The sequence below is a fragment of the Castor canadensis genome, chromosome X, assembly GCF_047511655.1.
Source record: "Castor canadensis chromosome X, mCasCan1.hap1v2, whole genome shotgun sequence".
NCBI classification, from domain to species: domain Eukaryota; kingdom Metazoa; phylum Chordata; class Mammalia; order Rodentia; family Castoridae; genus Castor; species Castor canadensis.
Genome location: NC_133405.1, coordinates 134,923,507 through 134,939,011, shown reverse-complemented (window position 1 = coordinate 134,939,011; position 15,505 = coordinate 134,923,507). Strand labels below are relative to the sequence as shown.

General features: G+C 37.4%; 1 protein-coding gene across 1 annotated transcript in view; it reads right to left on the bottom strand.

Annotated features, from left to right (window-relative positions):
* The window catches only part of Mid1 (midline 1), a 328,176-nt gene that overhangs the window by 233,649 nt on the left and 79,022 nt on the right, over positions 1-15,505 (bottom strand). The gene's annotated exons all lie outside the window — the stretch shown is intronic.

Genomic DNA, 15,505 nt, shown 5'->3' with positions numbered 1-15,505 from the left:
ATAAATGTTTCTTGAAAAATGATATGAAATCAAATGTGTCTTTCTTTTCCTCTGCTCCTACAGGAGGGGGAAAAATGCATTTTCTTCCAGTCTGCAAGAAGGGATGAGTGAAAATGAAAAATCACTTTAGCTTCTATTAAATAGAAGGCTAGTTCTTTTAAGCTACTAACCCAGTAGCCTCTGATTGCCTAAAATGGATTCTATTAACAAGAGACCCAAGACAAGCAGCAGGGATTATCAGGACTGAGATCTGTTGGAAAGGCCCTTTGGAATTGTTTGTGTAGCATATGCTCATTACTATGTCTGGCCCAAGTCAATTTTATTTAGTACCATAAAAACAGACTTAGCTTATGATATTTTAAGCATCTTACACAAAGCGAGATTTATGTTATTGGGCGTGACTTTGGGCCTTCCACTGCACCCGGTTTTCCACAGGTCTGGAGAGGCAAGAGACTGTTCCTTTATGCATTGCGAGGGCAAAGTGGGAAGCCCCTCCTTCTCCCTTCTAATATCACCAGGAATGAATAGGCAGCGTGTTTCCCATAATTCAGCAATAACTGGGCTATTATTCTTTAATGCTTCAGTTTATTAGTGTAACCACTGTCATTCCTACCATGCCCATGTAATTAAATTACCCCACAGACATTTGATATGGAGTTCTCAATCCCCACAAAAGCCCAGAATTTCTATGCCCCTTTGTGAGTCCTTAATGAATGGGTGGCACAGACACTTCTGTCATCCGTGTTCACTCACTGTCCTTTCCTGACTGCTGTCTGTGTCACAGAGGCTTGCTCCTGCAGACAAACTGGGAACCTCTCAAAAGGGCAGGGTCACGTTTCCAGTGGCAAGCATGCTTGAGGCCCCCTATCACCTTCCTCCCTCTTTGTCCTGCTAAACCAGAGGCTGCCCAAATTAAAATTCCAAAAGCATGTCTGCCCCAGTGGATCAACGGTGCATTCTTAAACCTTGGCTACTGAATGCTAATCCTTACTTAAGTCATGAGCATAAAGGGAAAATAAATGGAAAAAAAACTTTTTAAAGTAAAGCAATTATTGTGTCTATCTAAATACATGCCACTCTCCGAATTTCTGAAAAGGGGAAAAATAGATTTCGTTTAAAAATTAAGTACTTAACCTTTGAATTTTATAAATGGAGCTATAAAAATGAAACCTCAGCCTGATGCTATCCCAGTCCAGTTTGAAAAAAGGTATCTGTGATCATTGATAAAATAATAATGTGCTCTTCCAAATCAGTTGTGCATTCATTTCAAGCTGTTAATTTCAAAACACAACACTGTAAACATTGTTGGACTTGTATATGAGCTCTTTAAAATCATCAAACAGATTTTCTAATAAGACTCCCTTCATTTGTAGAAATGGCATTTAGTGACTCTACATTCTAAAGATGAACAAGGGCATATTTTACATTTACCACAGTATGCTACAGTCTCATATATGTCAGGTGAAGGTAGAGTACAGATTTGAATACAAATATTGACAGCTAATTTTTGAACATTTAAATTACATGATCTACGTATACATAGAGCAAAGAACAAAATGAGGACATATAACTGTTTAAGAATAACAAGATTTAGTTTTGAAAGCTATTACTTTGCTTTTATAAGAAAAATAATAGAGTTAAAGCAATTGATGCTCACATCAAAGACTGGAATATTTACATACAACTGATGTTTTAGATGAAGTACTTGAGAGGAACAAAAATCACACCACATTGGAATCTAAAAAATTTAAAATCTGGCTAAAGTCAGAATAACAATTGCTCTGACTCTGCTATTACTACTGCTCTTCAATACTGAAATTTATGTTACCTATATAGGGTCAATATAACTTTATATTAGGTCTCAATCATACAACAGCAAAAACAAAATACTGAATTTAATCCTGAGAATATTTGAGACAAAAAGAATATTTGTAACTATTTTGTTAACTACTCTGCTAGTCCCTGAAGAAGGCAGTAATGGAGTAAGAAAATATCAAAAATAGAGACAAATAAAAAACAAGTAGTGTGGTAGTGGAGCCAATCCTAACAGTGCTAACAATTACATTAACACCATGTATAAGAGATAGACTTTAAGTAAAAAATAAAAATAGATTACATGTAAGAAGACAGAAAAAGACATATTATGCTAATTCTCAGCCTAAGAAAACTGGTAGGGCTGTAATGTCAGGTGAGGTGGTCACTGACTATTTCCAGAGACAAGTAGGAACGTTTCATAGTGACAAAAGTGTAAGTCATCAGGAAGGTACGGTAATAACACTGTGTGTGTACTTAATAGAGACTCAAAGCAAATGACGACAGAACTAAAGAAGAAAAAGACAAGTACATGATCATATTGGCAGAATTTTATACCTCCTTTTAAGTAGCAGATAAAACAGATCCTCTCAAAAATAGGTATATTATAAAGCCCCAGACATTTGAAAAATAAAATAACACACTCCCAACTAATCCATGAGTAAAAAAAGAAATCACAAGAGAAATTAGAAAATAATTTCAACTGAGTGAAAATGAAAGCTCAATGTATGAAAATCTGTAAGCTGTCTTTTCAAGTACTGCTTAACAGGAACTTTCTAGATTGTGAAAAACTGGAACGTTTAAAATCAATGATCTAAGTGTATACATTAGGTAGCTAGGTAAAGAAGAACAAATTAAACCCAGAACAATAGAAGGAAGGAAAAAGAAAGACAAACAGAGTAAACAGTAAAATAGTAAGCAGATGAATAACCAATATTTAAGGCTGGGCACTGGTGACTCACACCTGTAGTCCTAGCTACTTGGGAGGCTGACGTTGGGAGGATTGTGGTTCAAAGTCAGCCCGGGGAAATAGTTTGTGAGAGTCTATCTCCAAAATAACCAGAACAAAATGGAGTGGAGGCGTGGCTCAAGTGGTAGAGTGCCTGCTTTGCATGCACAAAGCTCTGAGTGCAAACTCCAGTCCCCACCAACAAAACAAAAAAAACAAAACAGAAGATACTTAACAAAGTTAAAAGTTAATTGTCTGAACTTACTTCTAAAACTTGATAAATTCTTAGCAATACTTCTCATAGAAAAAGAGAGAAAACACAAATCATCTGTATCAGAAATAAATGAGAGGGTATTCTCAGAGAGTTTATGGGCATCAAAAAAATACTAAGACAATATTATAACAATTTTATGGGCATCAAAGAAATAATGAAGTAATAGTATAACAATTTTCCAATGATTTTGACAACTTAATTAACAGACAAATTTATAGAAAACCACAAATTACCAAAACAGACACAAGATAAAATAGAAAATATGTTAGCCTTATATTTATTAAGGACATTGAATTGGAAATTCTTCCCCTAAAGGAAACACTAGGTCCAGAGGGTTTTACTGGTGAATGTTATCATACATGTAAAGAGGGAAGAAGTCGTACCAACTTGGCACAAACGCTTTCCAAAAATAGAGGAGGAAGAAGTGTTTTCCTAACTCAACTTTTATGAAGCCAGCATAAATCTGAAAATCTGACAAACAGAGCATAGAAAAGAAAAATCATAAATCTTCATCACTCATGAAGGTAGACATGAAAGTTTTGAACTAAATGCTAGTAAATTGGGTCCAAGCAATGTGTAAAAAGCATAATACATCTTGACCAGGAATGTAAGGTTAGTTTAACATGAAAAATCATTCAATCAATCAATCAATTAATCAATATAATTTACAACGTTTATAGCAACAGGAAGACAAACCAGGTGATTGTTTCAATAAAGAGAGAAAAAGAATTTTATAAAATTCAATATTCATCCAACGATTTAAAACTCTCTGTAAATTAATAAAGTCAATATTATCAATCTGATAAAGGCCATTTAAGGAAAACCTAGGCAAGGATATTTTCTGTAACACCTGCCTGTCAACATTGCATCAGATGCCTCACAGTAAATAAAGTAAGAAAAAAATCATTAAAAAATAAAGATTTAAAAGGAAATATACCTGTTCGTTTCAATAAATTTATGATCTTTATGTGAAATATTCTGAGCATTCTATAAAGCAACTGCTTAAACCCATGTGTTTCACAATGTCTCAGAATGCAAGATTACTATAAAAATCAGTCATATTCCTATATAATTGCAGCAGAATAAAATAATAGGAAATTGATTTAACTACAGATGTGAAAGACACAGATTGAAAATCATAATATATTGCTGAGAGAAAATTTGGAAGTAGAAATAAATGAGGAATATATCATAATTAGGGATTAGAACATTCAATATCACTGAATTGTCTATTCTCCCCAATTGATTCATAGATTTAATATCATTCCAATTAAAAGCCTCACAGCCTGTTTTGCAGAAGCTGAAAAGTTGATTTGCACATTTATGTTAGAAGGCAAAGGATCTAGAAAACTGAATAAATCTTAGAAGAATAAGAAAGTTAGAGAATCTACCCTATTTTATTTAAAAACCAGCTATTAAGCTACAATAGCCAACACCATTTGTTTTTGTCTTAAGGATGGACTGAGGCCAAGAAAACAAAATATAGGCTCCAGAAATATATTTGCATATACATGTCAGTTGATTTTCAACCAATTGACCAAGATGGTTAAATGAGGAAAGAGATAGTCTTTTCAACAAATGGTGCTAAGGGAAGTGAATAATCACTTGAGAAAAAAATGAACCTTGGCTTGTGTGTCACACTAAACAGTCATTGTTTTGAGATACATCATAGGTTTAAACTTAAAACTAAATTATAAAGCTTTTAGAAAAAAATCAGAGGCAGCTATTTTACCACTCTCTGGCATGACAATGTTTTAAAAAGAGGATACAAAAAGTAATAATCATAACAACTAAAATTGTATCTCATATCAATTTAGAAGTTCTGCTCACCAAAACACTTAAAAAGCAAAGGGAAAGATACGAATTGGGAAGAGTATTGGGAAAAATATCCTACACACACATATATCTGACACAGGACTTGGATCTAGACTATATAAAGTGCCCCTGTAATGCAATAATAAAAGGACAATCAACCCAATAAAAATGAGCGAAATACGTGAACAGAAACTTCACGGAGGAAAGCATATGAATTACCAATAAGCCAAGAAAAGCATTTTCAACATCATTGGCCATTAGGAAAATGTAAATTAAACTCACAAAAAAGTACCATTTCATGCTCACTGGAATAGTGAATAAAATCAAATATTGGTAAGTATGTGAAGTTGCCAGAATAGTCCTCATCCGTTGCTGGTAAGAGACTAAAATGGTACCAGCATTTTGAAAAATTGTTTTGTTTCTAGTATACTTAAATACATGCTGTGACCCACAAATTCCACTCCTAGGTATTTACCTAAGGGAAAGTCATGTATCCTCACAGAGATTTTACACAAGTGTTTAGAGCAGTTTTATTCATAATGGACCCAAACTACATACAACCTAAATGTTCACCATAAGTTGAATAGATAAATAAGTTGTGGTAGTCTTGTATGACAGAACACTATTCAACCAGAAAAATGTTGTCTGCAATGGGTGCAGACAACGACACAGATGATTCTCAAAACCTTGTGACAAGTGAAAGAAGCTAGACAAAAAGAGGACACAAAGTATGATTTCCCATGTGTGGAGGTGACAGAGAGAAAAGAGGGGCATGGAAAAACTTTTCTGAGGTGAAAGTATTGCCTTCCTGGTTGGGGCTATGGTTATGTGGACATACAGATTCATTAAAATTTCTTCAACTGTGCGCTTAGGACCTGTGATGTCACCTTTTTACCTCAATTAACAACTAGTTTTAGTAACTGCTGGACCCTTTATTCTGATGGCATCTCTTTTATAATGGTGATCTGTCAGTCACGGTCTGCTGATTTGAAATTTAACACAGCAAGTTTGGGGACCAACTACTAATAAAGGCCACTTTCTTTAATATATCTTCTCTATTTCCCCCCACCCCCCAAGTCTATTGGACATAATAGGGTTTTGAAACACACACACTATGTACTAAGGCAGTGGCCTCTAATTACAACATAATTGCTCTCTTTAATTGTTCTTGTTCTTGTCTGTATTGTGTGTCTTTCTTCCTATATCAAAAAAATCTACTATTGGTTCTCTATGAACAAGGTTAGGGAGTTTTTGTTGGTTTTTATGGAAAGGTGAGCATCAAGTTGAAGTTCTATTTAAACTTCTTATTCTTGAAACTTCAAAATATTCTGCTCTTAAAGACAAAGAATTCCTGAAAATAATCCTATATTCTAACGCATGATTTTTGAGGTATACCATCAAGGTGTGTTAACTTCTAATATCCTTCTAACTTTATTATCACAGAGTACATATTGCACATTAATTAAAGTCAGTTGTCAAAAGAGTGAGTTGTGACATCCTTAATCTAAAATCATTGTCCTTAATTGCTATTTCACCCTGAGTTTGAGATCAGAGAGGAGGTATAGGGGGTGGAAGGGAGGATTGGTTTGTAAGGCACCACTTTGGAATGTTTGGATTTTTAGTATTTCTTTGCAAACAGCAGAGAAACATATTCCCAATTACGTTCCTCATCCATGTTGTTTTGTTCAAGACTGCAACTCTCCCTTCCTCCAAGGACAACCAAACATATGGCTTTTTGTATGTGTTAGAGTCTGATGACGAAGGCGGTGTGTTCTCAAGGTCACCAGACTGTCTTCAGGCCCTGGAATACATGGCAGACAGCAGAAGGGACACTAACATGTGGATTTAGTCCATTCATGAAAGAACTTACAAACTTCTCTGTTCTGAATTTTTTTTCTTTTGCCAGACTTGCCTTCCTTTCCTTGATACTAACTGAAGGATTCCTTTTTTACTTTCTTGTGACAGTACTTAAGATCTTTTTTTTTAGATGAAAGTGCTTAAACTTAATTTAAATTTAAACCAAAAGATGACTTAAGATCTTTGAGTAAAACCAAAAACTCCCAAATTCCTTATTCTTTCTTCTTAACTGTGGTTCATGATAACATTCTAAACACTCTCTTTATATAATCAGATCTTTGTATAGCACTGCAGGCTTTAGAGAACTTGTGTGCATATGTATACAATATCTGTTCACATTGAGATAGCTTTTATGTAAAGTATATTTTTGAGGAAGTACATTCATATATTTGTTGTGTTTACATTGTGTGTGTGAACGTATTCTCACACAATCGCACATGCACATTCCTATTTCAAAATACTCTGTTTTTCCACTCTGAATGTGGGAAATAGTGTTAGAATATTGTTTTTCATTCTCAGCAAAGGAGTTGGAAAGAGCTAATGAAAACCTTACTTTGATCTCTTTAAAACTATGCTTAGGAACAAACATAAGCTCCAAGGATAAGAGTGATTTGACAGGCTTTCTCAGAATTCTTGCAAAACTGGTTTCTGCAGAGCCAAGCAAATGGGTCAACCATACACCAGGATCCTTCTACACAAGGCACTATTGATAGGCAAGGGATGCACTCAATCAGTATTTTTTGTATCGTTAAATCTTTCGTGCTCTGGATGGAACTTGCTGCCCAATGAAGCAGGTTTGGTGTGTAGATTTCAGCCAGCCCCAGGCTGAATATGTTGCTACAGCCAACGGCAGAGCCTGCAAGGGCAAGCATCACAGAAAATAACTGTCACCATCACAGAGATGTTGTTCTGTAGTATGACACTGATGGCAATACATGAGGTAGTCAGGAAGAAGGGAAGAAAAGATGAATGTGGAAAGGGGGTTGTGGGAAGGGACCAAGAAAGAAGAGGGGAAGGGGAAAAGGAGAGAGGAAAAGTCGAGGAATATGATGGAAGGTAGGGGTCAGTGTACACAGAGGAAAGTGAATGCTGGAGAGAAAACGGAGGAACAGTATAGACAAAAAGATGGAAGAGGAGAAATGCAAGAGGGGAGAATTTAAAAGGGACCAAGAGAAATTAAAAATAAAATGGAGAAAGGAAAGAGACCAGGAAATTGTTAAAGGAGGAGACAGAAAAGGAGGAAAGGAGGCACAGAATGGCAGAGACAAAAAGGAGCTGGAGAAGGGGAGTGAAAGGGTAGCTTGCACAGTCCTGTGGACCGTGTACTAGCAGCTAAGGCATGCCGGGCAGCATCTCTGAGAAGCATTGGCATGCCAGTCTTGTGGGGGGTAGATACCTCTGTGAACATCCTAGGGGCAGCTTCTCAAATGAAATACCACTCTCAGAGAGTAGGTTCAGGGAGCTCTAGGTCACTTTTCTAATCACCAAAAAGCTGTCCTGATCTCAGCACAATGGCATCTGGTTGCCTTGATGAATTGTAGGAGGCAATATTTTTTCCTATTCCCATTAGGGCTCTGAGTCTCCAGAAGGAGTAGCATATACAAAACAGGAAATGCTACAGAAAAGCCAGGGAGGGCTCCTGTGGAAGCAGAAGTGCAACCCCAAAGCAGAACCATCCACAGCTGTTCTTATTGCCTCTCCTAAGGTCATGGGTAGGCTTTATCTGTCATAGCACTGTCTTTGGTAAGCAGAGGAAGGACCTGCCCAAGGAGTAAGATTCAGACAGGAAAAACAAATGACAAGGACTCTGGTTTCAGGACTATTCATCCAGGCCTTCTTTTTCCAGGCAATCTGTGAGCATCTCGGCTAGAATGGTTAAGGTTAGCGAACATTCATACAGGCACCCAGTTCAATTTGAATTTCAGGAAAACAATGAGGAAGGCTTTAGCAGAAGAAATACTTTTTTTTTTTTTTTTTAGGATATGATTCCCATGTGGAAAGAGGAAGGGGGAGACACCGAAAAGGGAGGTAAAATGGGAAGGGCATGGAGAAACAGAGAGCTTCTAGAAGAGACAGAAACAAATGTAATCTTTGGGACATGCTGATACTAAAAAGGTATTTGTTGTTCATCTGAAATACCAAAACTACTCTAGTTTCAGATCTACTTTTCCCTCCTAAATTATTTTCCTAACTTATTTTTTGCTAACTAATTCTACTTTCTCATTCTTCCTCTTTATATCTATTGGTTAATGATGAATACCAGGATTCAGTCTTACGATATAGCAGTTTCCTGCAAGTGTAAATGAAATTCCTAATCCCTTGTTTGTCCTTTATGACAGGGCTTATTTTGTTTTGCTTTTCATTGTAGCATATTCCAGGATATCTTGGCAGGAGGAAAAGCAATGTATTCACTTCTTCAAATAGCAGAAAACTGACAGGAATTGAGAAGGGTGTCAATTGGTGGGACATATTACTGAATGAAGACTCAGAAGGGGAAATACGAATGGGGAAAGGCAGTTAAAGAGACAGAATTGTGCAATTTTCTGTGTGGTGGCATGGATCTCCTGTCTCCAAAAGTGTCCAGAAGGAGCTATATTACTGCCTTCCTATAGAAATGGTAGGTGAGATGTGAGAATAACTGACTTCTAATATTTCATTTAACTTGAAGATTTTCTGGTATTGACTTTAAAACTGGGCCCCTGTGCGTTCTTAACAACCTTCTCTCTAACCTAGTGAAAAATTCTCTCAAAAAGCCCCATTTTGTGGAACAGCTTCTATCTGCCCTCAGAAGGAATTAGTACAGGAAACTTGGGAATGAAAGAAAGTGATTAAGCTAAAATGGTATCCTTTCCATGGAATCTTCTCAGAGAATATCCGGGCATTCTGTGGCCTTTGGAATTGAGTCAATCAACAACTGGTGAAGTGCCAGCGGCTTTGGTGGAATGTAGAGGTTATAGTAGAAGGCTAAAGTTTTGGAAATGTATCAACGAAGGAGTGGAAATATAAAATGAAGACCATTAGAAAAAAAATAACTGGGGCAAAGAGCAGTCTGACACCATGGAGAAACAGAAAACCATTTCAAGTTGAAGGGGGGCACTGTTTAGAGTCTAATGCACATTTCCTCCACCCCTCAACTGTAAATGTAAACTCTCTTTGCTGAACATATAGCCACAACATTTTAGGATTCAGGAAAGAGCAGAGCCCAGTCCTTAGAGAATGGGTCGCATCTGTTTTGAATACTTTCAACACCCTACATGTGGACATTGACTTCCTGTCAGGAAGGGCTCTGAATTGCAACCCAAGAAGATGTATATTGATCTAGAAAATGTTTATATAAATGCTTACATCCCTGAAAATAAATCTTTGGTGTCTTTAGCACATAAAGTTAAAAATATTCTAGAACCACATCACCATCACAGTTTTTTCTTCATATTTTTGAGTGCTGGAAAGCAACATGGCATCTGGAGGAAAGAAAAATGGGGAAAATCCAATACGTGGACAGCTATTACCTACATTGACATGGTTCGGATTTTACTTAGGATTGGCTGTGTGTTCACTTGCAATCCTCTCGGCATTGCTACGAGGTAGAAATTATTGATGGTATCTTAGGGACAAGGGAGAAGTAACTCAAGAAGTGAATACCCAGCCAATATCAGAACTTCTAATTCTCAAGTTCCATGCTTTTCGCATCCCACTAGAGGTGCCTTTCGTGATGCCATGTGACTGATCCAAAGTAAATTGATTGTTATGACCTGAAATTGTACACAGACAACTTACAGAGGTTAGTGAAAGGGGAAAAGAATTATAGCACAGTGATTAATTACGGAGCCATGGAATCAAATCCCTGCTCTGTCATTTACCAGCTGTATTGTTTTGGTCATGTTCATTTCTTTCTCAGCCTTAGTTTTTTAAACTGTAAAATGGGTTTAATAGTAATATTTTTACAAAGTTGTTATGAGGATTAAATAACTTCATATACGTAAAGTTCTTAGCATATACACTGCTACATCTATGCTTTCAATATTATTATTATTATTTCCAGGTGTGGGTTATAATTTTTTTCTTCAGTATTGACTTGTATATAGTTTAGGATGTTGCTTGGGGGAGTTTTGTTTTATGTGGACTTTCTGTAAGAGAATCAGGTATTTTTAGAAGAGTGATTAAGAACTTCACCAAAAGTAATTTCTTATAAGGTCTAGTTTTGAAGAAATCCATCTAAGTATTTCCTAAGTGGGCAAATTATCAGATATGAAATGTAAGACGTGGAACCAAGTAAATTAGCAACTGATAAAACCTGGCTTGCAGAAAATGCAAAACAAGAGAAAATGTTCATTGTGATCCTGCAAAGGAGGATGTAGTCTTCATCGACATCATTTTGCTTAGATGCCTCCACATTCCTAAGGCCCAAGAGATAACCTTGGACTATTATTGGTAGGATTCTGCTGACAGGATTCTAGAAGATGACGCATTTTGTCACACTGTTATTTAATTTGGTCGGAAAAACAGACTTTGGAAATAAATTAAGGCTACCAATTTCACCCCTGAGAGGGTCAGAGCAAGGAGAAATTTGGGAAATGTTTTAAGATTGCGAGAGGAATACACACTCAGAATCTGTGTGCAGATCAGAAGTGCCAGTTAAGATACAGTAACTTTGGGCTCTTGGCTGAACCCTGAATTAATGTAAGTGATAACAATATAGTGAGGACATGCTTCCCTCTCATTTCTTTTCTTTCAATACATGCTTTTCTTCTCAGGTTAAAGAAAATTCAGTCTTTGAAAATAATCTTTGTTCTCTTTACACCTATTAAAAATCTAGAGAAGAAGCGCAGTTGTTTGAAGTCTGTCCAATGAAGGAAGGAGACAACTGTTCATAACTTGCTGAGTTTGTCACAAAAACACCATAAAATAAAACCAAGCAGAAGATTAATTCCAAGGTAGAGGTCAGGAGATAGTCTACTGACAAAGAAATTTGTAAAATGAGATGTGTAAAATCATATTTCATAAAGAAAGGGGATTTAAGAAGAAAAGTAATAATGACTGATACGAGATTTAGGAAACACAGGTACTTTGTCATTTTCAGAAAATTAGTTTATGAGTAAATGATACTCAAAGTTACAACTGAATGGCATATCTGAAGGAATAAATGGCAAAAACTAGCAATATTTAAGGGAATAAAAACAGCATGTTAAGCTTCTATAAAGGTATTGATAACAAAAACCAGGAGGACCAAGCAAGCCTGAGGAATAGGAATTTGATATGGAGGCATCAATCTTCCAACTTGGTACCTTTTTCTTCTTTTCTGTTCGGGTTGCTACCATAGCGCCTCTCTTATCCCACCCCTTTCTGTGTCTCAATGCCTTCATTCCCCTTTTTCCTTTTGTATTTCTTACTAATTCCTGATCTCATATGAGAGTCTGAAACTCCAGGGCTTAAAAGTTATAACAACTAACATAAGATGACCATGCATTTTAATAGTGATCAAAGATTAATGCTAAACTAATGAATGTACATGGGATTCAAAATCATGACCAGAAAGTGGCAGGATGGATAAAAAAAAAAAAAAAAGGTAAGGAGGAAAGGACCAACATAAGAGTCTTAATGAAAACACACTACATTTTACATTTTAGAAATTCCTTTTTGAGTCAGGTATGGTGACCAGTGCTTATAATCTCAGCACTCAGGAGGCTGAGGCAAAAAGATCATGAGTTCAAAGCCAGCCTGTGCTACATAGCAAGAATTTGTCTCAAAAAAAAAAAATCCCTTCTCTACATATTAGAACTGTGATCTGCCAAAGGCACTGTGTGTTTTCTTCAACAGGTATAATTTAGCCTTTTTAGCAACCAAACACAATCTATTCTCAAAAATCAAAACAAAAGCAGGACGTAGAATTTTCTATGATATCTTATCATGGTTTTTCTTTGTTAGTATCTTGAAAACACTTTCAACGGTAAAAAGAGAAATCACTTATGGTTTCAATGTCCACAAGGCAAGATTTTATCCCAAATTCTTGGTTTTGTCAAATAATCGCAAATTATTCTCAGTAGGAATGTTAACCCCTTTGTTTTCACAAATCCATGAGATTTTCACGACCCCTTTTAACATAAGTGGCCCTGTTGCATTTCAATCTCTAGTCCTCGGAACAATTGATAAATTTTGGCAGTCCCCATGACTAATGTGTTAACTCCAACCAAATGAACTAAAACCTCATGTGTTTGAATATTTGGTCTCCAGATAATTCTTTTGGGGGCATTCAAACAAATGAAGCAGCAGGCCTTGACTTTTCTGGTTCTTTCAGATGAGTTCAGAAGAAAAGGTTACACAATATTTTATTAGAGCCAAGCCAAAAATACCCATTCCAAAACCCCTTCTTTAAACAATATACTGTCTTTGCATTTTGCTAAATTTTGTTACTTGGAATTAAAAGCTTATTAGAAGCAAATCTGCCCTGCAAACTGACATATTCAATTACAGTCATCTGTTCTAGAGAACAGACTGTCTAGACATCAGAATACCACTGTGGCTTAGAAGGCCCATGATGCGTTACAGTGGCTGGTTCTTGGACTCTTTGACCATTGGTGTGATCTGCACAGAGAAGGGCCATGTGATAAACAATTTTGCAGCTTCCCAAATGTGTGTAGGTATGAACACTCTCAATGGCTATAGCTGGAAACAAACTGAGATTTGAATTATAGCAATGTGGGAGAAAAACACATAAGCCAAAGATAAATATGAAACAGCAACATTAAAAATGCAAAATAAAAGCAAACAAACAAAACCAGATTAATATAAATGAAAGCCAAGAGCCCAAGCTTTGTGGGAGAAAGAATTCTAGCCTTTGTTCCATGTTCCAAGGAACCTAACAACTGTGTTTAGGGTGAGGGGCGTGGAGTTATTTATTCACATGTACATGGAATAAGAACAAGCAGTTGGCCGGCTATGAGAAGCCAAGCATTTGCCTCAGGAAGGTTCCTCCGAAACACAGCCATACTGAGTGTGTACCATATGAAAGTGTGGATAGGCTAGGGGACTGGCTGTTTCTGATCGAAACTTGTAAGAAAGCAGTCTTCGTGTTTTGAAATGTTTAGGCTTAAATGCATGCCTAGCACTTCAGCAAGTTATGACACAGTAGACATGTTTGATCACAGGAAGAACCTCAGTTTAAATCAATTTCCCAAAAGATGAGTTTTCACATGCTGTAAATCGCATGTGCTTTACAAAGCCATTGCCAATATGTGAGAAAAGGATTTTGCTCTCCGTACCCAGGCCCTGAAATTGGTCATCGTTTTCAGAGACTGAAAATGCAATCATTGTCAACATTCTAGTTTCCATGGCTTAGAAATGTGAGAAGGCAGGGGTTCATTTCTTAGTAAATTTGCTCCCTAGGTTGGAGAAGGAAGACGCAAATGATAGGACAGGACATGATGCATGGTGGTTGCTAAGAAACATGCAACTGAACACAGGCTGCCACTTAATAATGGCCAGAGGGGATGTGAGCTGTGATAACATCAGCCAGGATAGCTCTGCCTCCCAGCCCAGCAGGGGCCACTGCTGCGGGCTGAAGGGCTGGGGGATGAAAAGGAAGGCAGCCTTGTTAGGACAAATGTAAGAAAGCCTGGAAAGGGAAATGAAAGCTTGAGGCCTTCCCACAGGGAAGCAGCAGTTCCAGGCACCCTGGGGCAAAGGCATGCTTTGGGTTATTTTCCACTAGTAAGGAAGGTGGTTGGAGTTAAGAATGATTCACGCTCTGCTACTTGCTCACCTGGTAGCCAAAGGCTCTTCTTTGAAAGACCCAAGTCCTGTGATTTCATTTATCAGAACTCAACAGTCAACCACTGTTCCTGGCTTTATCAGCCCTATCAAAAGGAGAAAGGACTTTAGCTCTGACCACTTGAGCTAAACGACCCCAAATAGCCACAAAATAGACACACAATCTACTGGCGATGATCAGCACTGCCCAGGATTCTAGAGTGCAGTCTCTGGGGTGTGGCTAACCTGGGTTCAAGTTCTGATCTTTCTCCTGTTGCTCTGGGGTACTGGCCTTAAGCCTTAGAGTACTCAGTGCAGTTTATAGGGGCAGAATAATATAACCTTGGCTCATGCTTGTTTTCAGGCCAATATTGTTCCCCTTTTTTCTTCTAGCACCAGTCACCTCTTTTACTTATTTTATTTTCTATTTGGTGGAACTAGAGTTTGAACTCATGGCCTCGAATTTGCTAGGCAGTCACTCTACCACTTGAGCCATGCCCCCAGCATGAAGAAAACTGTAGCCAATGTATGACTCTAGAGGGCGCTACTAATCAGAATCGCAACACCCTCTCACTTAAAACTATAGTAAGTTGGACCAATGTGTGGATCCTGCCTCTGCGATTTTAAAAAGCAGTCTAGGTAAGCATTCCTGTGTGGCCAGGAGAAGCCGTTTTTTTCTGGTGGTAAAGCTGGCAGAGCTGTTCTCAATCATACCTCCCATCAAGTGAACAAAGTTGGTCTACAAAGGAAGAGAATGGCACTGACAAATAAAGAGGGGACAGGGATGGAAGAAAGAAACTCTCAGGGTTATTTACAAATCTGACTCCAGTTCCTCAAGTCCCCAGGACCACCCTCTCTTTGCTTGTAGAGATCTCAATAATGAGTAGATTAGAAAATGCTGGTAAAGCCTTTGGTTCAGTGCCTGGAAAAGAGGCTGCAAATAAGTCACATTATTACTGAGGACTGGGGGAGAATCAGTCTTCCTTTCCCATGCTTGGGTGAAGAAGTTCCTGGAAGAGCTGCTTTTCACACCATTTGTCAGTTGAGCCCCA